Here is a 26,575-nt window from a genome sequence, read left to right as displayed (position 1 = left end):
AATCTGATCAAAAGCAACTGTTTATTGACATTAACACGTAGTGTATCCAGCCTTTGCCTTTAAGATACCTTGAAGTCTGCTGGGGACAGTTTCAATGAGGTGTCTCATGTCTAGCCGGCCGGTGTGGCCGTGCGGTTAAAGGCGCTTCAGTCTGGAACCGCGTGACCGCTACGGTCGCAGGTTCGAATCCTGCCTCGGGCATGGATGTGTGTGATGTCCTTAGGTTAGTTAGGTTTAATTAGTTCTAAGTTCTAGGCGACTGATGACCTCAGAAGTTAAGTCGCATGGTGCTCAGAGCCATTTGAACCATTTTTTTGTCTCATGTCTGTGGAGGAATGGGAGCCCGTTCTTCCAGAGAAGGTGTGATGTTGGTCACTGGAGCCTGGAGCGAGGTCGATTGTCCCGAAGATGTTCCATTTGGTTCTGGTCGGGTCTCTGGCAGACCAGTCCATTTTAGGAATGTTATTCTCCACAGACCACTGCCTCGAAGATGATGTTTCATGGTAGTATGCATTGTCAAGCTGATACAAACTGTCGTCGTCTCCAAACTGTCTTGCTACTGTACGAGTTACACACTGCTGTAAAAGTCTTCATATCCTTCCGCTTTGCGCGTTTTCTTAAGCACAATAAGGGAACCACATACTAAACACGAAAACCACCCCCATACTGTAACACCACCTCCTCCGTACTTCACTGCTGGGACTACACATGATGGAACACGGTACAACGTAACTCATCACTCTGAATCACCCGTTTCCAGTCACCCACTGTCCAATGCCATCGCTCTTTACACCACGCCAAGTGTAGATTAATTTTTTAAGCACAGTTATAATTTTAGCTGGACCACTGGTAGCACTCTGGAACTCAAGAGTGATTCCTTCCTCTAATTCATCCTATTTTTTACAAAAAACCTCTATGGTACCTGTCTATCAGTACATGAGGCCTGACTGGTTTTGGTTTATCTGTGGTTGCTCCTTTACGCTTCCACTTCCCAATCCCATCACCAGCAGTCAAGTTGGGGCAGCTGTAGAAGCGTTGAAATGTGCCTGATGGATTTGTTACTCAGGTGACTTCCAGTGACTAGTCCACATTCGAAGTCATTGAGCTCTCCTGACGGATCCATTTTGTTTTCCTGCTCCTCTACTGACGACATTGTACTCCACGCATCTTTTTATACTGGTGGGTCTGCCTCTCGTGACATCTAGTGGTCAATCTTGCATTACATAGGGCTGTTCAGATCTATTCATCAGGTAGTGTAGTTGAAATGTCTTGTAATCTATGACTTCGGCAAACCATGCGCTTAAGGGCAGAGAGTCGCTAATTCCTGATTTGCACTGCACTGTAAATACCTCTTTCTCAAAGAAGCCTGCTCAAAGACACTATACTACCAGTGGACGAAAAAAGTAGTGGGAATGTGGTCCCAGCCCTACCCAAGTATCAGCAAATACTGATCATCACCAAGTCACAGTCCTTGCCTGTCTTTAACTGAACATTCTGGATGCAGAAATAACACAATCTGGGGAAAACAGAAACGTTTAACTGCTTGGCCCCATCTGAGGCTGATTGCCTGCACTCTGTCAATGACCCTTTATCGCAATTCGTTTGGTGAATACTGCCTTGAATTCCAGTTGATAAAGATCGCTATTTCTGTTGACGTCTCTCACAGCAACTGAAGTCATATTCCCAAACATATTCTGGTGTGCTGTGAATAGATGAGGAAAGTGAAATGCAGTCTCACTGGTTTGCTTTCGTGCAGCAATATTGTGGCAACCACATATACAACTTTCGTGTCAATAGCTTTCTCCCTTTTTGTTTCTGTTTGTTATTTTATCTAGTATGCACTTCAGCAATGTTGAACTGAATCAACGTCGGGTAATGCAGCCTTGTCTAAACAGATTTAAGTTATTTGTAAAATAGTGCGCCAATACTGCTAATCTATTGTTATCTATTCCAGTTGTTGTATGATTTTCAAAATGACATGGTTCCGACGGTAAGTAGATCCAGATCCAGATCCAGTAGAGCCCCAAAATAAACAAAATGCCATTTAATCAAAAGTATTTTCTCCTTTCCGCATCACAGACGAGTGTTTTAGACAGAGTGATCTATTTTGCGCAACGACAGGCAGTAACTCCATTCACAAAGCGGCGCCGGAGTTGAGAACTAGTTATTCTGGTGAGTCGATGTTCGTTCACATTAACAGGTGTGTGAAACCGCTGTTGAAATACCTCGGCGCGATAAATTTTGGACATCCAAAGCACACCGAGGTCAGCTGTTTACAGTTTCATACGGAATTCGGGATTTGACGAAACGTCACAACTGGATGTGGTCGGTTTGTTTACACATTTGCACCTAAGAGCCAGTAGAATGCTGTAAAATCCGTTCTGACAATCTGACGGTCTTTCATCGACATCGTCTAGGAAGAAAGCAGCGCATTTCCAGTAGTTGTTAATATGGCCATGAACCTTCGTCGAGAGGGTTTCACCATATGTACCAGTGATGCAGTCTTTCACCCCAGCTGTTCAATCAAGACATCGAAGTAGCAATAACGGAAATAAAAGAAAGATTGACGAGTGGATTAAATGTCAGAGTGAAAGGATGAGTCCCAGTCGGCGCACACATTTTCACCTGTCCCCGTTGATATATATCAACGCGCGTCAGCAGCTGAAGGCATTAATATAATTCTAATTTCATGAAAGATAACATTCGCTGATGATACTGCTGTTCTCAATGAACGTAAAGAAGAACTACCAAATCTGTTGAATGGGATGAACAGTCTAACGAGTGCAAAATATGGATTGAGAGTAAACCGAAGAAAGACGAAAGGCTGGCTGAACATGAACGCAGCTGGAGGTTGCAGAATTCAGGCTCTGCATTGGCTGAGCATGTACTGAGTAAGGGTCACAACTACCAGCCAGTGTCCCGCGTACTTCACCTAGCAAACAAAGGCCATAAACTCAACCTGCTGGAAACCCTGGAAATTAACAAACATCTTGCTCACAGTCCAGATCTCATCCTAAATGACCAGACACAGCTCAACACTTCCCCTCTCCTAAACTTCATATAATCATCTCTGTTGTTCATTACTTCCCACACTGTCTCTTCCTTCATATTCCAGTTTTCCTGTATTCATTAAGTTATTTTGTTATGTTTAAATTGTCTTTGTATTCCATATAGACTGTAGTTTCAATAGCAGGGCTTTCTTTTAACTGGTACTTGTATTACTGCCCATGTTTAACACCCCTTGTAGTTGTCTCATCAAATATTGTTCATAGTTTACATTGTTCATTTATTTAATGCAAACTGTTTCACAGCCACTGTTTTGATTATAATGTTAATGTTAAAATGCAGTACCACCACACTCTCAAAAATTGCATTTACTGTTGGTTCCCTCAAACGCCTCCATTTCCCCGCATTTATTTATTTCTGTTTATCTTATTGATATTGCTTAAGTTAATTATGTATTCTGTAATTACATTGATAATTGTCTCTTCTTTTAATTGGTTTGTGTATCAGTCTCCGTTTCATATCTCCTGATGTAGCCTTGTCTAGTACTAATTATATATTATTTTATTAGTTTTGTTTATTAATAGAAACTGTTATGTAGGTATGCTAGTCCTATTTTGTGTTAAAGGTTTTCCTGTCTACTACATTGTTGTTTATGTACTGTTCAATTTTTACTTTTTCATTGCATTACCACCACACTGTCAAAGATGTTAGTTACTGTATGTTTCTACTTCAGTCTAGACGTGTTACTTCTCTCCCAATGTTGTTTGCAAACATTGTAACTTCTTTGGTGATAATACTCAGTAAATGTCTGAAGATGGCCTTGTAAGCCGAAAACCGGTTAACAATAAAAGTAATATTGTACAACAAAAGCAAACTGGTGCTTTTCATTTATTAAAGACGAAAGTACTGAGAAACAGCAGAAATGAGACAGGCGAGGAAACATCAAAAGTGATTATCACAACGTAAACAAAGTTTAGACTTCTAACATTAACTGAACTTTCCGTCGGTGTTTGGTAGAACATGATGATAATATTAAGAACGAAAACACTTCCTTATGTTCTACAAACTTATATAATTTGATCACGAAACGGCTTTCGGCTTCTCAGGCCATCTTGTCACCTGAAGATGGCTTGGAAACCGAAAGCCGGCTGGTGACCAAATAAGTATAATTTTGTAGAACATTAGGAAGTGTTATTCGTTTTAATATTAAGTCTTTTACTACCTTGGATACAAAATAACCCATGATGGAAGGAGCATGGAGGACATAAAAAGCAGACTAATACAGGCAAAGATGGCATTCCTGGCCAAAGGAAACCTAGGGGTATCAAACATAGGCCTTAATATTAGGAAGAAATTTCTGACATTGTATGATAGTGAATGATGGACTGCGGGAAAATCGGAACAGAAGAGAATCTAAGCGTTTGAGATGTGGTGCTACAGAAGTGTGTTGAAAATTAGGTGGACTGGTAGGGTAAGGAATGAGGAGCTTCTCCCCAGCATCGGTGAAGAAGGGATCTTACGGAAAACACTGACAAGAAGAAGGGACAGTATGATAGGACCTGCGTTAAGACAACAGGGAATAACGACCACGGCACCAGAGAAAGGTGTAGAGGGTAAAAACTGCAGAGAAAGATAGATATTGGAATGTAGCCAACAAAGATTGAAGGATGTTGGATGCAAATGTTACTCTGAGGCGAAGAGGTTGGCACGCCACAAGAAACCAGTCACAAGGCTGATGGCTCAAAAAATAACGAGTAACTGCACGGGGTTTACCCTGAACATTTATCATACGACAAGTACAAGGGGCTGACTGCCGTTTAGACCGCCGGACGACACAGGGGCAGTATGTTGCGCACTGTACTGAATCACGGGGTACTATTTCGTTCTTCGACGAATATTTGCTAGTATGCATATTGTCTGGTGGGAGGTAGCTAATGACAAGTGAAAAGAAAATGTGAAGAAGCTGCAGTGCAGCCCTGTAGACAGGACTTTCTAAAATGCAGTACTTCGTACAAAAGTAATACTACCTTGTCAGCTACCTTGCAACCTTCAGTCGCCGGTATTCTATAAAAGATCTTTTTTCAATCATTGCCTCATGCAGTGAGTGCTCATTGATGGTGACTCGTCTTTCAGAAATGGTTCAAATGGGTCTAAGCACTATGGGACTTAACAGCTGAGGTCATCAGTCCCCTAGAACTTAGAACTACTTAAACCTAACTAACCTAAGGACATCACACACATCCATGCCCGAGGCAGGATTCGAACCTGCGACCGTAGCGGTCACGCGGTTCCAGACTGAAGCGTCTAGAACCGCTCGGCCACTCCGGCCGGCCGTCTATCAGATAGGACGCTAAGTTATGGATAATCGAGGGGAGTGGGCCATAGCCCCGCGATGTGTTTCTTTCTGTTCCTAACTCTTCCGTCATCAACGCCCAACATACCTGTAATTCACTACATTGCACTGTACTTGTCCCCAGTTCGTGCTCTAGTGGCTAGCGTTGCTTCCTCTGGATCACGGGGTCCCGGGTTCGATTCCCGGCCGGGTGTTCGTGTTGTCCTCATCATCATCATTCGTGTCAGTGGCTCGACTGGACTGTGTAAAAATTGGGACTTTGTATGGGTGCTGCTGCCCGCGTTGTTGAGCGCCCCACAAATCATACATCATCACTGCATTGTACACGCAAACATCACAGACATTAATTAAAAAAAAAAAAAAAAAAAAAAAGAGAGAGAAACAGTTGAGCACTTTATCTGCTACATTCACAGCCTACGAAAAAGGTCATAAATACACTACAGAAAGAAAAATCGCAGCACCAAAAAATAATTAATCTAGAGTAATGCAATTACGGGAATACATCTGTCTACCTAACATATTTTAGTGATTGACGTTACAAGATCACAGGTTAATGTAAGCGTAAGATAAGCCATTGCGAATGTGAACTCCTGGTGCACTGACAACGAGTGTAATCGCCTGGACGTTAAATGCAAGCGTGAAAACGTGTATGCATTGTGTTGTACAGGTGTCGGAGGTCAGTTTGTAGAATGGAGTTCCAAGGCTGTTACACTTGGTTGATCAGTATAGGGACGGTTAATGCTATTTGTGAATGACGCTGGAGTTGTCGTCCGATGATGTCCCATATGTGCTCCACTGGAGACAGATTCGATGGTCGAGCAGGGCAAGGCAACACGCCGACACTCTGTAGAGCATGTTGCGTTACAACAGCGGCAAGTGGCCGAGCGTTATCCTGTTGGAAAATAGCCCCTGGAATACTGTTCATAAATGGCTACACAACAGGTCGAATCACCAGCCATACATACAAATTTGTGTCAGGGTGCGTGGGATGACCACCAGAGTGTTCCTGTTGTCATACGAAATCGCATCCCAAACCATAACTCCAGGTGTAGATCCAGCATATGGGCAGGTTGGCTCCAGGCCCTCGACTGGCCTGCTTCTAACCAATATACAGCCATCACTGGTATCGAGGCAGAACCAGCTTTCACCAGAAAACGCAACAGACTTCCACTCTGCTCTCCAATGAGCTCTCGCTTGACACCACTCAAGTCCCAAAAGGCGGTGGTTTGGGGTCAGAGGACTGCACGCTAAGGGCGCCTGGTGCGGAGCTGTCCTTAAAGTAACCAAATTGCAACCCGTCGTTGTGTCATTGTGGTGCTAACTCCTGCTCAGATTGCTGCTTCGGGTGCAGTACGATGAACCAGGGCCATACGCCGAATACGATGTTCTTCCCTCTCGGTGGTGTTACGTGGCCGTCTGGAGTCCGGTCTTCTTGAGACCATACATTCTCCTCAATCTCGGTGCCAGCAGGCATATACAATGGCTAAATACCTGTCAAGTCTTTCTGCAATATTGCAAAAAAATTGCTCTGAGCACTATGGGACTTAACATCTGAGGTCATCAGTCCCCTAGGCTTAGAACTACGTAAACCTAACTAACCTAAGGACATCACACACATTCATGCCCGAAGCAGGATTCGAACCTGCTACCGTAGCAGTTGCACGGTTCCGGACTGAAGCGCCTAGAACCGCTCGGTCACCGTGGCCGGCTGCAATATTGCAAAAGAAAAATCCAGCTTCTCATGGACCTATTACACGATATCGTTCAGAGTAAGTGAGGTGTTGATAACGGCGCCTTTGACACCTTAAAAGCATTCTTGACTAACTTCAACTCACCATGCCCAGCTTCGAGAGTAACTAACACTCACGACGGTTACAGTGTGTACTTAAAGCAAACATGATTTCAAATGGTTCAAATGGGTCTGAGAACTATGGGACTTAACACCTGAAGTCATCAGTCCCCTAGAACTTAGAACTACTTAAACCTAACTACATCACACACATCCATGCCCGAGGCACGATTCGAACCTGCGACCGTGGCAGTCGCGCTGTTCCGAACTGAAGCGCCTAGAACCGCTCGGCCACCGCGGCCGTCCGAACACGATTTGCATCCTCATAACGGTACTACTAGCGCCCCTCTTATGCGACTGGCACGAAATTTTAATAAACACCATCTGTAATATGTAGAAACATGCATACCAGCTTTAGTTTATATTGACGATTTTTTTGTCAGTGTATGCGCAAAGAAAGAAAGATATTAGTCAAAAGGCTATCCGCATGGCTGTGAGCAAGCAGTATCTCATGGTTTTACATATGTTGCAACAAGACATATTTCAAAATTTTGTACGCTGCTTTGTGACCTCTTAGTACAATCTCAACTATTCCAATGGTTCAAATGGCTTTGAGCACTATGGGACTGAGGTCATCAGTCCCCTAGAACTTAGAACTACTTAAACCTAACTAACCTAAGGACATCACACACATCCATGCCCGAGGCAGGATTAGAACCTGCGACCGTAGCGCCGCGGTGGTCTAGCGGTTCTAGGCGCTCAGTCCGGAACCGCGCGACTGCTACAGTCGCAGATTCGAATCCTGCCTCGGGCATGGATGTGTGTGGTGTCCTTGGGTTAGTTAGGTTTAAGTAGTTCTAAGTTCTAGGGGACTGATGACCACAGATGTTAAGTCCCATAGTGCTCAGAGGCATTTGAACCATTTTTTTTTTTGCGACCGTAGCGGTCACGCGGTTCCAGACCGAAGCGCCTAGAACTGCGCGGCCGACTACTTATAATAGCTTACCAAGATTTTGGATAGTATTGTGCATAGGATATTTCATCTTCATTGTGGTAATAGTTATTTGGGCCACTGAAGAGGGAGTCCGAATGGTAGTAAAACTTTTTTCAAAATTGATAGCTTTATTCGCAAAATAATTCAAAATCATTTTAAAAATCGTTTATTTTCCCACAGAATCACATATAGTTTCAGCGGGAAATTACTGGTTTCAGCCAACACAGCTGATCTCCCGATATTAAGAGGAAAGCCTTAGTTTACACCAGGTAAATTTGAGATAACCACTCTTTCCCGGAAAATAAACCATTTTCAAACGATATTTCACCAATCACTGACGCTTCCGTGTAACGAAAGGCATTTTCTGTCGAGATATTAGCCACGTGAAAGTTTTAACTCATTGAGTTTTATGGACTGGCATAGGGGAGAGGACAAGCTGCTGGGCCGACCCCGGCTGGTGAGCCGCCGTCCAAGGCCAGAGCGAGTGAGGGGGACGGAAGCTGGGTTTTACCAGTCCCAGGGAGTGACAACAAGGCGGCTCGATGAAGGAGCTGCCTCCAAAGACGGCAGCGTTCGCAGTGAGACAGACTAGGTTACTATGAAGTACTTTGTAATTCTGTAGTAATTCGATGTTTCATCGTAGTACATATCCAATCGGACGATAAACACTGTAGACAAGAAGAGAATAGAAGCTTTCGAAATGTGATGCTACAGAATAATGCTGAATATTGGATGGGTAGCTCACGTAACTAATTTTAATAGTTTCCACAATGAAACATTGTCTCAAAATATAGTAGAAAACCCAAAGACATTCTGGTCGTATGTAAAGTACACCAGTGGCAAAAAACAGTCAATACCGTCACTGCGCGATAGGGATGGAAATGTTGCCGATGATGGTGTCACTAAAGCGGAGTTACTAAATACAATTTTCCGTAATTCCTTCACGAAATAAGACGAAGTAAATATTCCAGAATTCGAAACCAGAACGGCTGTTAGCATGAGTGACATAAAAGTAGACATCTTAGGTGTTGCGAAACAACTCAAATCACTTAAGAAAGGCAATTCTTCCGGTCCAAATGGTATACCAAGCAGGTACCTTTCAGAGTATGCAGACACAATAGCGCCTTCCTTGCAATCATGTACAACTGCTCCCTTGACGAAAGGTCTGTTGCTAAAGACTGTAAAGTAGCACAGGTCACACCAATATTCAAGAAAGGAAATAGGAGTAACCCATTGAATTACAGACCCATATCACTGACCTCAATTTGCAATAGGATTTTGGAGCATATACTGTACCCGAACATTATGAATCATCTTGAAGAAAATGACTTCTTGATACATAACCAACACGGATTAAGAAAGCTAGATCTTTATTCCCATGAAGTAATGAGTGCTGTCGACAAGGGATCTCAGATCGAGTCCATATTCCTAGGTTTCCAGAAGGCTTTTATTACCGTTTCTCACAAGCGACTATAAATCAAATTGCGTGCATATGGATTATCGTCTCAGTGGTGTAAGTGGATTCGTGATTTCCTCTCAGAGAGGTCACAGTTCGTAGTGATAGACGGTAAATCATCGAGCAGAATAGAAGTGATATCTGGTGTTCCGTAAGCTAGTGTCATACGCCCTCTGCTGTCCCTGATTTACATAAATGATCTAGGTGATAATCTGAGCAGCCCCCTTAGATTGTTTACAGATGACGCTGTAATTTACCGTCTCGTAAAATCATCAGACGATCGATTCAAATTACAAAATGATCTAGAGAGAATTTCTGTATGCTGCGATAAGTGGCAATTGGCACTAAACAAAGAAAAGTTCGCGGTCATCCACATGGGTACTAAAAGAAATCCGATAAATTTTGGAAATACGATAAATCGAACAAATCTAAGGGCTGTCAGTCCAACTAAATACCTAGGAATTACAATTACGAGCAAATTAAATTGGAAAGACCACTCAGATAATATTGTGGGGAAGGCGAAACAAAAGACTGCGCTTGTTGGCAGAACACTTAGAAGATGCGACAAAACCACTAAAGAGACAGCCTACATTACACTTGGCCGTCCTCTGCTGGAATATTGCTGCGCGGTATGGGATCCTTACCAGGTAGGATTGACGGAGGACATCGATAAAGTGCAAAGAAGGGCAGCTCGTTTCTTGTTATCGCGCAATAGGGGTGAGAGTGTAACTGATATGATACGTGAGTTGGGGTGGCAGTCACTGAAACAAAGGCGGTTTTCTTTGCGGCCAGATCTATTTACGATATTTCAGATACCAACTTTTTCTTCCGAATACGAAAATATTTTGTTGACACCCACCTACGTAGGGAGAAATGATCATCATAATAAAATAAGAAAAATCAGAGATTTAGGTGTTCCTTTTTCCCACGCGCCATTCGAGAGTGGAATAGTAGAGAAGTAGTATGGAAATGGTTTGATGAACCCTCTGCCAGGCACTTAAGTGTGAACTGCAGAGTAACCATGTAGATGTAGAATGAGGAGGTACTGGGTTGGGTTGTTTGGGGGAAGAGACCAAACAGCGAGATCATTGGTCTCATCGGATTGGGGAAGGACGGGAAAGGAAGTCGGCCATGCCCTTGCAAAGGAACCATCCCAGTATTTGCCTGGAGCGATTTAGGGAAATCACGGAAAACCTAAATCAGGATGGCCGGACGCGGGATTAAACCGTCGTTCTCCCGAATTCGAGTCCAGTGTGCTAACCACTGGACCATCTCGCTCGGTCTGAGGAGGTACTGAATAGAATTGGGAAGAAGAGGAATTTGTGGCACAACTTGACTAGAAGAAGGAATCGGTTAGTAGGACATGTTCTGAGGCGTCAAGGGATCACCAATTTAATATTGGAGGGAAGCGTGGAGGGTAAAAATCGTAGAGGGAGACCAAGAGATGGATACACTAAGCAAATTCAGAAGGACGTAGGTTGCAGTAGTTATTCGGAGATGAAGAGACTTGCACTTGATAGAGTAGCATGGAGAAGTGCATCAAACTAGTCTCTAAGACTGAAGACCACAAAAAACATATCCAACCATATCACCATACATTCAGCACTGAGGTGCATTTATTGTAACATAAGTAATACAATTATCACAACAACTACAAAAGTTAGGTGGTCACAGTAAGAGAACACTCTTACAATAGTCACTGAAAATTATTAAATTTTGAAAAGTCAGTACGACCGTGACAAACAAGATGTTGGATAATAGCGTAGCACTACAGCTATTATGACAGAAAGCTACGCATTTGTACATGCTATATTTAATGCATTACAACGTATTTTAAATATTTTTAATTGTGTAAATGTTTCAGATCGTCATATTCTCTACAGTCACACAACAAATGAATGCAGTACAGCATATCTCATATGTCTCCATCTTACATTTGTCTGGGCTATGAATTGTTTTTTGATTTATATAACTGAAAGTTAATACGTCTGGGTAATAAAAACACTTGAAACTTAAAAATGATAAATTGTTCGTTTGATTTGATACCATCACTAGCTAGAGCATGAAAAGACTTATCAATTGAGCGGATCAAATTTATCGCTTCGTATGTTTTAACGTGTATATTTATTATTTGTCATATGCAAGTGTACGTAAGATCCACGTTTTAAATGTTTGTATCTAAACCTTTATAAGTCAAATATTGTGTTCGGTCTTAATGGAACCGGAAGAGAAATAGCTTCTATTTAAGTCATATGTCAAGTCAAGAATATTATTATTATCCAAATGATGGTCTGTTTTCTGTTATTTTAAGTAAGTTGGGCAATTTTGGTGGGGGGACGCTAGATCCCATTGGCTCGAGAAGACTGTCTCTCAGGCATTCTAGGTAGTGGAGTCGCTGTTGGGAAAGACGTTCGGGATCCGGCAGTGGATTCGGAAGCCAGAATTCGGGCAGAGCACTGTTCAGGTAACGCGTCGAGGAGCTGATAGTGCGGCAAAGTGTTGGTTTCTCGGCGGCAAGCGCCGTGTGAATACTCTAAAATTCTCTCATGCTTTGATAAACTCTGAGTCAAGCGGGACCTTGGTTCTCAGAGTTAGCGGGAATTTCCAACAGTTCACGAAGATCATGGGATGTGCATTATAGAACTTTAACTTTATTTACTTGCTGTTTTGGATCGACACAGTGCTCTATATTAGTATATGAGTTGGCGATTATTTGTGTCAAGTTCAGAAGTGTAGGACTTTGTTCTTTTCGCGGACCAGTGATGATTCAATGATATCTGGGGAACCTTCCACAATTCTAGGTATGCATTCACTCAAGCTTTACTGCAGTTGAATATTTTATTATTTTATTTCTTGTTAAATTGAATTATTGTAGGACCACCATTTCTACGTTTTTCTCTGAAATGATTTACTGGATCAGTTTGTTCAACATAAACTTGTGGTGTCGTGTGTATCCTTTTATCAGTAGATAATTACCCTTTTCGTTGTTGCATTTCATTCCAACGTGTTATGTTTTAAAAATTCGCATAACTTTCCAAAACAGACTATTTGACTGTACGATCGTAGACTGTAACTATTTCTTCAGTTAAATTAACTAATGAGTATGAAAGCAGATCTGTACAGCTCCACCCTCGAACTATATTGAGCCACAGTTTCAAATAGAGCCGTGAATCGCTTCAACACGTCTATTGCTAAATCTTGTCGCATGCATTTTCTTGACTAAAAAGCCTTCGTACCGGTAAGTCGCATCCAGCATGACCGTAACGTCGTTCTTTCCAAAATCAAGGGCTGATGGACTCCCATAACACCAATAAGGGTGAGAGAAGACTATTTTTAATTATTTACAGTTTCTAAAATTTATTGAACTACACGTGCAAGTGATGTGCTTTATCCTACAAAATTATGACGTTAGCCGTCTTGCGGAAAGTATTTGTAATAACAATTGTTTACAAACCCCCCATGCGCCGTTCTGTTTTCTGCTACGGATCGCTTCCCATAGGAAGCAACAGTTATTAACTTCGCTTTCTGACGGTGACCTTTTTTAGGATTACGAGCAGCGGATTTTTACATGACATTAATTGAAGTGTCAGTTGTGCCTTAAAGTCTAGTACAAGCGAATGAAATATCACTAGAGATAACAGTGAGCAGTCACTTATGAGATATCACTTTAATTTCATGAACTAGTTTTCAAGCTCTTTTCAGAGTCAGTAAGGCTTATATAATCGTACTCAGAGCGTTATGCTAGCAGCTGGAGGCTGCTTCAGCGGCGGTAAAAACTCACTGGTCTCTGTCATTGGCATTACCTTTCAGTCACTTATATTGACACTATCCACTGTGACTAAATAGATAATTTCATTACTTTGTTAACATCCTTTGTCGCGAGATATAGGACAGCATCCAGCCTGTGCCGCACAGCCGAGATAAAGGGGGACAGTTATTAAACTACATGAAATACAATCGTCATAACTTCTGAACAGTTTGTGTTAGGACGTTCAAACTGCTCGCTTGGCCACGAGGCATGATGCTAATTAATATGTGCGTGCATGGTTTGGTTTAGCCACGAAGCCCACTTTTAATTGGAAGGGTTCGTCAATAAGCAAAATTGGCGCATTTGGGGGACTGAGAATCCGCACTTCGCGATCGAAAAGTCTCTTCACCCTCAACTGGTGACTGTGGAGTGCAACGTCCAGTCACGGAATAATCGGTGCGATATTCCTTGATGGCACGGTGACTACCGAACGGTATGCGAAGGTTTTCGAAGATGATTTCATCTTCATTATCCAAAGTGACCTTGATTTCGTCAAGATGTGGTTCATGCAAGACGGAGCTCGACCCCATCAAAGCAGGAGAGTGTTTGATCTCCTGGAGGAGCACTCTGGGGACCGCATTCTGGCTCTGGGGTATCCAGAGGCCTCTGACGTGAGCCTCGATTGGCCACCGTATTCTCCGGATCTGAACACATGCGACTCCTTTTTGTGGGCTATGTTAAAGACAAGGTGTACATATTAAAATTTATTAAAATTTATTATATACCCGGTATTTCCGTCTTCGGACGTCGTTCCACAATTACCTTCACGTCACCTTTACGAAATTTTATGTACGGTGAAAGTGTTTAACAGGCTGCCCATCATCCTTATTGTTAAATGTCGGTCTGATCTCATAGGAGCACGCACACGTTCGACGTTTCCGTCGGTCTTTTAAGTTGAAGGTCTCGTTTAGCGAGATTCATCTTCAAAGTTTTCTCGACGCTCCAAAAATGTTTTGTTCCAGCGAAAAACTTGTGCTCTTGATAAGGAATGTCCTCCAGCAGTCGGTCTCAACTTTTCACAAGACATATTTGCGGATTCCCCTAGTTTAACACAAAACTTGATGGCATAACTTTGTTCCATTTTCGTAACACACAACAAAAACGCAACTTCACTAAAGGCGCTCTCAAAAATCACGTGATGGCTGTACGGAGATGAAACTCGGACTGAGCATCTGGAAGGAATGAAGACACTGGTCTACACAAGCAGAACAACAAAGCGTTGCCAAATCGCTCGCATTGCCAACAGTCTCATTACTTTCGTTACACACCTCGTATGCTGGCACCATTTACCGCAAAGGTCATCCGTTAACACAGAAAAAGTAAAACTACGCTTGTATTACGTCTTAGATTCCAAGAAATTCAGCTTTCCATATCTCTCCCGTATGAATCGCTTGTGGACTTTGTCATGTTATTTGTTTCTGTGCGTAATCAGAATGTACTTTCGATTAATTCGTCAATGAATAAAGGACATCGTTGTGGTATGGTAAGAAAAATGTCATACTATTCTAATTTCAATGGTCACACATTTGTTAAATGAACGTAGAGGGAGAGGATAACGTTTTGTCGACAGAGAAATAATTAAAGACGGCACATTGGAGCAGTTCTGGCAAGAATGGAAGAAGGTATCAGCATCTGACGTAACGCGGGAACTATCCCGATATCCGTTTACAGTATTTTACTATCAGCCATGATAGATGCGTGTCACTGTACCTGATTAAGCTTGTACAACGACGTACCATGAGTTTGTGCTGTGAAGTACTTGTCCCCTACCCGCTTTCAGCTGTACCGCGACTGCTAACTGTCCTCTCTTACAGAGCACGCAGACCTCCATCACCAACGTCCACTACTGCTAATGACGTCACTACTGAAAAGTTCGACAGACATCCCATCCGCAGGAGCAACACAATCCTGTATTTGTTGAAATCGGTAAAATCGCCGACTTTCCCCAGGCTCCGAAGAACGACTTCTTCCCACCTTTGGCACATCATTGCGTGCCCTTCACGAAAACATTTTTACTGCGTAGGGAGGTCGACAAAAGGTTATGATTGATCAGTGGATGTTGGAAAGCTACAACAAATCTCTGTAACGTATTTGGCTATATGCGCTACTTTCGCGTTGTTCTGACACACACAATAAAAAGAAGACGACACTACAAAAGTGCAGGAAAAATCGGAGAACGTACCAGTAAGGTATCCTACACTTAAATCGTCGCAGACGAAAGAAACGGACACGATTAGAGCCATACATAAATGTGTAAAACAGGAACCACTCTAATGAACTAATTTTATTGAAAATTTGTACTTTTTTTGTAGCAATACGACTCCCGTTTCGATTAAGGATGCAGCCTATATTACTTTAGACAAAGCTTAAATCAGTAGTTCTTAACTTACACGCCGGTTCGTAAGCCCTACAACATATAGTACTTGACACCAGTAGTTAAAACTGAATATGAATATATTAGTACTGCTAATAACAACGAAAGCATAATCTGAAACTCGTGAACATAAGACACTCAACGCTGATAAGCTCGCCGTTGAGAGCCCGTATACTCCCCCCCCCCCCTCCCCCCGACCGGCCGACACAGCCACACACACACACACACACACACACACACACACACACACAGAAGAGCGCGCGCTTCCGCTTGCGCAATTGTGTGTCACCGCTAGAAACCACCTACCCTTAAACGTCATAATGGTAATTTTATGCTGTCTGCTCACGGAAAGTAGCATGCGTAACGATGGGAGGATCGTCGAGTTGTTTTTGCTTTTTGAATAATCGCGTCTTTTACGAATCTGTGTGAATGATTGCAAAAACCATCTCAGTTATTATTACATGCGCATTTACGCTTTCAGCAGCGGAACGAGACAACTGAGAGTTCTTAGACATTCGCGTTCTGAAGCAAAATATAGTGAAGGCAGGAAAAGTGCGGGTGAGAAAATTACACTTGTTGCACTAATAAACGTCTTCAGAAGTGTGAGCTGGGTTCGTTCTGAAACATACTTATTCTTAGCACGCCGTCGTTCCTTCTCGAAAAGTTAAAAAGTTAGTCAAGAATAGTTTAAAATCCCTTGTATTTTCATCTACTTTTCATTCCTTGTTCAAATGTCCAAAGTAAGTTGTTTGAAATCCTGGCCATTAAAGAGTTTGTTTCTTTTAAGTTAAAATCATGGCGAACTGGAAGTGGGGCAAAGTGTTCACAATTAGGAATATATGAAAGAGGATTACGAGTTGTGGCATTTTGTATAGAACCAAGAGAAATCCTCTACAAACCTTGGCAGGAACTGGGGAATTGGAAATAATTATAATTTGTTTCCAGGATAATATGTCCCAGATAAAAATAAGGCGAACGCTTATCTGTTTGTGTATGTGGTCACAAACTAAACTGCGTGACTTACTCGACAAGTACAGCAGTGTAACTGTAGTAAACCCTAAATTCCAGTATGCTCCTGCTTTGCTAACGCTTCCTGTTGACCCTTTTTTTTCTCCCATACAAATACAAAACAAGGACTGTGGAAAACAGCATAAGCAATCGCTTTTAACTTCCTCTGTTATTTCTTGATCCATTTTAATATTAATTTGTTGTATCGCGTGCAAATGATAAAATAATCTCCTTTCTTTCTAATCCACGCTGATGTTCTGAAAAATGTTCGTAAACTTGAAAATGTTGATAAGGCTGTTTCGACTATGTCGCAGAAGTTTCTCTGGGAAGCCCGTACCGCTTTGACATAAGACCAAAATTTCTTAGGATTTTCTGCCAAGTCAGTACATAGAACTTTACTTTCGAATTCATTGAACGCCTCTCGCATAGCCCTCCTCACACTACATTTCGCTTCGTGTAATATTTGTTTGTCTGCAAGGCTTTGGCTATGTTTATCTTTGCTGTGAAGTTCCCTTTGCTTCCGCAGCAGTTTTCTGACTCAGAGTACGAGGGGTGGAGATCTTTTCTGAACAGCACTTTACAAAGCATCCCAGATATTGTAAATAATTTTCATGCCTCGCGTGTTTGCTGGTCAACGGAAGTGTTTTAACTCAGAAGAGTGTTCCTGGGCCACTCTATAGCAATTCCAGAAGTGTTGGGTGTCGCATTTTCCTGCTAAAATTGCTCAAGTCCGTCGGAATGCACAATGGACATGAATGGATGTATGTGATCAGACACCTGTCAGTGTCGTATCTAGACGTATCAGGGGCCCCATTTCACTACAACTGCACACGCTCCACACAATTACAGAGCCTCCACACGGCTTGAACAGTCCCCTGCTGACATGCAGGATCCATGGATTCATGAGGTTGTCTCCATACCCGTACACGTCCATCCACTCGATACAATTTGAAACGAGACTCGTCCGACGAGGCAACATGTTTCCAGTCATCAAGAGTACAATGCCGGTGTTGACGGCCCCAGGCGAAGTGTAAAAATTTGTGTCGTGCAATCATCAAGGGTACACGAGTGGGCATTCAGCACTGAAAGCCCATATCGGTGATGTTTCGCTGAATGGTTCGCACGCTGACACTAGTTGATGGCCCAGCATTCATACCTGCAGCAATCTGCGTAAGGGTTGGACTTCTGTCACGTTGAACGATTCTCTTCAGGCGTCGTTGGTCTCGTTCTTGCAAGATCTTTTTCTGGCCGCAGGGATGTGGGAGATTCGATGTTTTACCGAATTCCTGATATTCATGGTTAACTCGTGAAATGGTCGCACGGGAAAATCCTCACTTCATCGCTACCTCGGAGATGCTATTTCCCATCGCTCGTGCGCCGACGATAAAAGCACGTTCAAACTCACTTAAATCTTGATAACCTGCCATTGTAATAGCAGTAATCGATCTAACAAATGCGTCAGGCACTTTTTGTCACACAGGCGTTGCCGACCGCAGTGCCATATTCTGCCTGTTTACATATCTCTGTATTTGAATATGCATGCCTATACCAATTTCTTTGGCGGTTCAGTGTATATCAAGTTTTCTTTTTCCAAAAGGATGAATACGCTGCACACGGACTGTATTTTTAAAAATATCTCTCACTAAATATTCTTATTACTCTACTTGTACTATTTGTCATATATCCTTTTCTAAAACTAAAGAAGTCCTATAAATAACCAGCTGCTTACAGGTGCTACATGATGTAGTTCTCTGTTAACGTTCTCCACCAATATGGCCTTGTTGATGTAATAGTTTACTTCATGTGACGAACTTATGAATAAGACGCGAACACAAATACCAGAAGTGCACAATTTGTATAACCTGATAGTGGGATGATTAAATAATGAAAAAAATTATGGACCATCTACTGCCGCTTTAGTATTTCGATTTAAATCAACGCCTGCCGTGATACTTAACCTTAAAAAAAACGTATCATCGTGTGCAATGTACTACGTCCTGCTTCCATAAGACTTTGTGGAAGGTTTCATTGTAACCATGGACAGAGGTGCAGAATATGGTGGCCAGCAAAAGTTCACTGCAACCTGTCCGTCCTTAATAGTCATTTCCATTGAAAATTCTTCAATCTATCATATCCAACCGGCTACCCCTACATCAAGCGCCACCTCACTTGCACGTCATAGCAATCTCGCCTACGCAGAGGGTATAACTACTACATCCTTTCTGCCATGGAAGATTGTCCGATGCAATGATCGCCGTAGAACATCTGTAGAATTTGGAAGAATAGAGAAGATAACAACAGAATGTACCTTTTGATCTGTAACTTAGACAGTCCTTGGTAGTTCATAGATCCAGCAGATAATTTCAGCAAAGGCATGCTATACTGGTGTCCTGAATCATACTTACTACAAGGTGACTCAAAAGAACGGAAAATTTTGGAATGGAGTTTAATGGATGAGCACAGTTTCTTTACACACATTTAGCTATGTCAGCGCATAGTATAAAGGATGCCGTTATTGAATGTCACATGCTTTTTTTATTTCTTGAGTATCACGTCCTTAGATGAGGTCTCTCTCGGCGCACACCCTCCTGCAGCCTGATAGGAATGTTTTTTTACGCATGGCTCGACCTAACATTTCAATAGGAATCCTGATTCCCTCTCATATTCTTGCTTTAAGTTCTTCGGTGGTAGCAGGTCGAGTACGGTAAATCGTGCTCTTAAGACGGCCTCAGAAGAAAAACCACGCACTGTCAGCTCAAGCGATCTTGGGGCCCACGCAGTATCACCGTGCCTCGAAATGACACGGTAACCAAACAGTAGTCGCACATATCCCATCGATATCTATGTCATATGTGCCGTTACTCCGTCATGATGAAACCAACTGTTGGCAGGAAAATGGAGCAGTTCATGCGCAACTTTATGTCATTGCAATGTACCGAACAGACGCTACAGTGGTTGCTCACCCACCATCATCTTCAAAAACTGGGGGATCTATAACGCCAATCGATGACATGGCGCATCAAACAGATGTGCAGTAGGTGCTCGTGTAGCTGACGTGAATTTTGTTGAGATCAATAGCGAAAATTATGTCTATTGACAAAGTCACTGAGGTGGAAGTGAGCTTCATCCGACAGCCACAGGTTCTTAATGAAATTGTCGTCGTCGTGCACTTCCGCTAACATGCGTTCAGCAAATTATCTACGCACCAGGTTGAAGTTGCTGAACGATCTGCAGCTTGTACGAATGGAACTTTAAATCCACTCTCAATATTCGTTGAACACTCAAGTGATGCAACTGTAGGGACTCTGCGTGACGACGAACAAAGCGCTGTGAGCTTCTTACGAAAGCAGTTCGCACAGCCTCGATATTATCTCCCTTATGAGCGGTTCGAGGTCTCCCTGCAGATTGCTTCTTCATTGCAGAAACCGTAGCTTCAGAACTGCGGACCCAGGTGTTGATGTATGGCGTCCGATGTTGAAGTAACACCGAAATTCTCGGTGCGCGGACTCCACAATTGCATTCTTGTATTAGGTTTTTACTGTTTCCTGTTTACTAGATGGGAAGATATTGCGAGCAGCATTCTATATATAATTCGGTGCCACCTACCTCGCAGTGTTGCCGCAACATGTTGCAAAATTGCCCATTATTTTGTACGTTCAGTACTGCATATGAAGCAAAGACGAGCTTTCATTTAAGAATACAGATAATAATATGAAGATCATAATCTACAATTTAGTTAAAAACAGGAATTAATTCTAGCTGAAGTTCATCCAAACACTGTAAAATAGGGTCTGTTAAAATAGGGTCTGTTTAGCTTCCCTACCACTCACGCTCTTCGAGAATGTATTAAATATAATTGCTGGTTGCAGTGCTCGTTGGACTAGCGCATTTCATGGTGTTAATCTGTGGACGTACTGTACATAACTGTACATGTCCCGTGGCTTAATGGAAAATGTCCCGTAACGAAATGTGAAGAGTTGATGACTTTCACCTTTCAGTAGTGATTTGCGTGTGCATTTATCACAATCGCACAGCAGCCACGCCATCTCAATCATTTTTCTAAGTGCATTAGAATGTGAGCTTCCCCCCTCCCCCCAACCCCAATGTATTAAGTGCATGAAAGTGATCTGAGGGCACTCACCCGTAATAATTTTTAACAACCTGAATACTTACTTGCAACAGCCCGTCACCCCAACGTATGTACTGGCACACGTATCCACGCTGCACCAGGAGGTTAGCTCGTAGCTGGAATGTCATCTTATACAACAATGTCATATTTTGGTCACGAAAACTAGCAAACGTCTGGCAGAACGAATTCTGAGAATTCTACATTATCGTGTTGCTAATTTATCTTCAGACAAGTTTGCTTTTGCGCGCTTATGTGCTATCCAATGCAAAATCGTCATAATAGTATTTTCATTCAGCAAAGCAGCAGATGTTGGCCCGCACAATAGTGAAAGCAAAATCGAGCTGTTTTTTTGTTTTCGTTAATCATACCTATGACAATACTACAGAAGTACAAGAAGAAGCAGGTGAAGTTGGGATGGGAGATATGACACTGCGAGAAGACACGAATTAATTACGGATTAATGGAGGGAACTGTTAGAGGCCGACCTTTGGGAAGATCAATTTGTGTTTCGAAGAAATGTGGGAAAACGCTAGGCAATCCTAACCTTACGACTTACCTTAGAAGAAGATTGAAGAAAGGCAAACCTATGTTTAAAGCATTTGTAGATTTAGAGAAAGTTTTTGACAAAGTTCACTGGACTACGCTCTTTGAAATTTTGAAGGTAAGAGGGATAAATAAAGGAGCGGAAACATATTTACAATTGTACAGAAACCAGACTGTAGTTAAAGATTCGGACATGAAAAGGAAGCCATAGTTGAGAAGGGAGTGAGACAGGGTTCTAGCCTATCCTGATGTTAATCTATACATTGAGCAAGCTGTGAAGGGAAATAAGGAGAAAATTGGAGAGGGAATTAAAGTCCAGGGCGAAGAAACAAAACTTTTAAGGTTTGCCAATGACACTGTGACTCGTCAGGAATGGCTAAGGAGTTGGAAGAGCAATAGAATGGAATGGATAGGAACTTGAAGAAATTAGAAGGAAGAAATTAGAAGGAAGAAATAAAAATTCTAAGGTTTGCCGATGACATTGTAATTCTGTCAGAGACGGCTAAAGAGGTGGAAGAGCAATGGGGAATTGAAGGTATAAGATCAAACTCAACGATAGTAAAACACGGGTAATGGAATGTAGTCAAATTAAATCAGGTGATACTGATAGGACCAGTTGATATTGATAGAATTAGGTTACCGTAAAATGAGGTGAATAGAAACAGTTATAAGATGAATACCAAAAAACAGTAAAACAGGGGTAATGGAATGTAGTCGAATTAAATAAGGCGACGATGAGAGAATTAGATTGGAATGTGAGACACTGAAAGTAGATGAATTTTGTTATTTGGGCAGAAAATAACTGCTGATGGGCGAAACAGGGAAGATATAAAATACAGACTGACGACAGCAAGAAAAGCGTTTCTGGAAAAGAGGAATATATTAACACCTAACATTAATTAGGAAATCTTTTCCGAAGGTATTTGTTTGGAATGTAGCCTTGTTAGGAAGTGAAACGTGGATAATAGGCAATTCAGATAAGAAGAAGCTTTTGAAATTTAGTGCAGTAGAAGAATGCTGATAATTAGATGGGCCGATAAATCGAATTGCATATAAGGCGACGCTGAATCGAATTGGGAAAAAAAGTAATTTATGGCCCACCTTGTTAAAAGAAGCGTTAGACAGATAGACGCATTCCATCCTCAGGAATCAAGAAATTATCAATTTGGCAATGGAAGGAAATGCGTAATTGGGGGGGGGGGATTGTGGAGGGAGACGAAGGGTTAAATACCGTAAGACAGTTTAAATGGATGTATGTTGCGGTATCTATGTTGAGATGAAAGAGGTTTTGCACACGGAGTGTTGCATCAAACCAGACTCAGAAATTATTGCATGGGGTCCAGACTTCTCATTCTTCATTTGAGTAACGAAACTGCATGAGGTCCAGACTTCTCATATTTGAATTGAGTAACGTAAAGAGGCTGCTGAGAGGGTGCGATGAGGAATGACGTTCATGTTTTGGCGTACGATGCCTACACCGTCAGATGCAACGGCTACTTAGTGGCAGGGCAATTTGAAAAGATTTCTGTCTGAGATCTTATTACGAAAGGGACCCACCAATGACAGATGTAGAAGGAAGAAGGCAAACCTCTGGAATAATAAATAAAACTTACAAACCATTCCAATGAAACTGAATAGTGAAGCGTCTCTTAAGGAACTAAGGAGGGGGGACTGAAGTGTTAAAAGAGCTCGCAAACAAGAACGACGATGTATACTATACAGGCAGCTACTAGGGCTTCTGGCGTTAATACAGTTTAGTACTCAACCACATTGTGCAGCTGCTTAGCTCTGATATGAGCCACTCTGATACTGATATTATAAGAACTGGATTCTGAACGTAAGACAGCTATAGCAGAGTCTTTTAGGCGACGACGGTACTATGAGCGAAAGCGAAACGTCGGTGGTTTCATCACACCAGGTCGCAATGACACATTTACAACAATTTTATTTGAATAGCAAACAAAGATTGCTCTATTTATAGCAATGAAGCAGCCAACTAAAAAACACATTATTGCTAACGGATACATTTCTGCTTAAAGTTACGAGGTTCGCGTGAAAAGAAGACGAGCTTATGGTTTAATGTACCTGGTCCTTGTCCTTAGAAAGATGTGGGAGGAAATCGGTTCTAGACAAATCGAAGGAAACGTTGTGGCATACGTTTGAAGTGATTTGTAAAAACTACGAAAAAGCTAACTCAGCTTGAATCTGTGCTTCCGGAATACTTGGCCAGTTTCTTAACCACTGTGTCATATCGCGCAGCGCTGTTTCAGGCGAGACAAGTCGCACTTGTATTGACATCAATTTGCAGTTTATTTAATGCATATTGCATCAAACCCCGTACATTAGTGGAGAGAAATTATTAGTGGCAGAGGAACTATGAGCACAAATGCGGCAAGCTGTACTTAGAAATACTGCTTATTACTACTTCATACGTAAATACACTATACAACTGAAAATATCTAAATATACACTTGTAACTACAGCAAAAAGGTTCCTTTACCTTTATTGTACTCTTTACCTGTACAGACAAACTTCCGATCAAGTGAGTACACATTTTACTGGTAATATGAATCCCTTCCCCGCAGAGAGTTTGGACCTTTAAACTATAGAGCAACATCGACCTCTGATTTGAGAGTCCTTAAGAACTAAATTGATTAAAAATAGAAAACAGTGCTTCTTTTGTGTAGGAGCTCGCGTGTCTCCCAGTGATTAAGCAAACTGCGGTGCACACGAGTAACCATTCACCTCCCCACATGAGTGGCTAGGTCGATAAATCGCTTTGGTGCTCAACCCACGTGCAGCCAGTTCAAATTCCTATAGAGGAAGACATTTTCATCACTATAATAGGGCTGATAGTGCAAGGATACGCCAAGGACACGTTGTGTCATACAGTTTCTTACTCGCGCTTGTCCTAAACTACAGCCCAGGTATCGTGACATTGTTCCATACTGAATGAGAGACAGAATTCATTTATAGAAAATGTAACGTAATCCAGGCAGACAAGCCATGTGTTAATTTTATGCATCTTATGCTCATGAATACTCGAGTGAGTATAGATTTGAATTTACCAAACACACACGTTAATTGTTTCTGGGTGTCCCATCAAGTGAAATACTCTAACAGTCTTTTGATTCATTGGCTGATGCCAGTGTTTCACTCTGATTTCCCTTGCTCTGTGAATATCACTGCTTAATTATTGAAGCAGCTCGTATTTTGGGCTCATCAAGCTGGTAAGTTCCTGTTCCATATATTGTTGACTGAAAAAACCCGGAACCTCTCCCTATCCACCCTCGAAGCTGTAAGCAGGGAGACTAGATGCTTAACCTCACGAAGACACGAAGGTAGTTAGCGGAAACGTAGAAATCACGTAAATTCCGGCAGCGTACATTGTCTCCCACTGCAGGTGATCCATGCTCCAGATTCCATCTGGTAGTGTACCTAGTGCCACAGAGGTGTGTAAAATATCAACAGAGTTTAAAATCACATAATATTTATTTGTTATAAAAAGCCTGAGAAGGAAAAGAAAGGCACTGCGACTCTAGTGGAAAAGACGTAGCAATGGGTCTTAATGACACTGCAGAATTACTGTGTAGAAGAAAAGGTTAAGAGAATAAGAAAAAAAATGTTGATTGCCTTACAGCTGACACCAAAAAACTGGGCACCAATTTACTCTGTCGGCGACGTATCAAACGTAACAGCTGTCCCAGAAAGTCTTTCCCTGATTACGTTCATAAGGATAAAATATGACACGTAGGTAAATACTTTTTATTTTGAATTGCATTAACATATTCACGTTTTTGTGTACATACATACCTACTGTTAACCTGTAGAAGTCCCAAGAAGTCAATCTGGAATTTTCTCTGGACTGTTTTTGGTGACTGTGCCTCCTGGTACCAGAGGACACATTGGGCTCTCTCCTATTTCGGGTACATGTTGCCTGCAAGTGGTGTCCGATTCCTCTGTTGTTACGTCACTGGGCCCTGTAACAAACAAAGTGACAGTAAGTATGTGCATACACAAAAACTTGAAAAAGTCACTTGCAGTTCAAGATAAAAAGTATTTGTCTATATGCCATATTTTATATTTTATGAATGGATAGACTGTAAGGTGGCTATAATTTCGCACCTTACAATAACTCATCCACATACTTTGCCGTGATCTAAAAACACAATTAAGTATCATGTGATAGGTTGTACATCGTATATATGAATATATAAAGGAGACTGACATTGTCACGTACGCCTAGTAAATAATTGTTAACGCTTATTGCATGAAAAGTGACGGAGGGTCTTTACTATCATACGGGTAGAGGTAGGAACGACAGTGGAAATGAAACGGTAGGAAGAACTCAAGCTCTGGGTGGAAGGCCCTCACAGTGGTTGATCCTGTTTAAACACAGGAAGCAGCTTGACGGACGTCGTGGTACCTGAGCTCTGGTGCACAATGGGGTGACGGCTGGCCGCTATTGTAGTAGGGGCCGGAAGGATAACCGGATAATACTTCCGAACGCTGAAAATCTTGGACGCAGGCGAGAGGAACGAAGAAGCGGAACCTCGGAAACCACGCAGGCTGGGTTGTTTCCAAGGATTTTTACTCAGAAGCGTAGCATTGTTCGAGTATATGAGGTTTTTCCTCGCAAACGTAATGCGCTGGATGACAAAAGACTAAAATATGGTTGGTCGGCGTTCGGAAGAATCTGTAGAGAGGGGTAATATTCTGTGGTTTCGGGAATATGATTCGTTTTCGGAATTACGATGGTGGGGAGCCAAGCCTTGCTGGGAAGCCAGCGCTGGAGAGACGTGAGGTTCGTATGAGCAGTTGCCAGCGGGCTCGTGTGTGACGGTCGCTCGATATCAGCTTTTGTTGGTACAGACGGACTTGCTGTCTTTGCCCTCAGGAGAGTATTAGAACAGTTAGGATCTGTACTGTTGCGAACCTATACGATTCTGGACTTCATCTCCGGGTTGGAAGTCGTCGTTGAGAACGCAGCGTTCAGTAATCCAGAGCACTTCTTCTGCTTATACTTACGTTGAGACGTTATCTGTACTCCGAACTTGTGGCTGGGAGTTTGCGTTTCTCGTCTGTAGAATACAGAGAGGAGAAGACAGTATCAGA

General features: G+C 42.2%; 1 long non-coding RNA gene across 1 annotated transcript in view; it reads right to left on the bottom strand.

Moving 5' to 3' along the window:
• LOC124775126 overlaps positions 1–26,575 on the bottom strand; it is a 208,731-nt gene that overhangs the window by 117,028 nt on the left and 65,128 nt on the right. Inside the window, exon 2 of the long non-coding RNA XR_007015599.1 lies at positions 25,274–25,440. This is a non-coding gene — a long non-coding RNA (uncharacterized LOC124775126). The remainder of the gene's footprint in view (positions 1–25,273; positions 25,441–26,575) is intronic.

Source organism: Schistocerca piceifrons, chromosome 2, assembly GCF_021461385.2.
Source record: "Schistocerca piceifrons isolate TAMUIC-IGC-003096 chromosome 2, iqSchPice1.1, whole genome shotgun sequence".
NCBI lineage: Eukaryota > Metazoa > Arthropoda > Insecta > Orthoptera > Acrididae > Schistocerca > Schistocerca piceifrons.
This window is presented reverse-complemented; position numbering and strand designations above follow the sequence as displayed.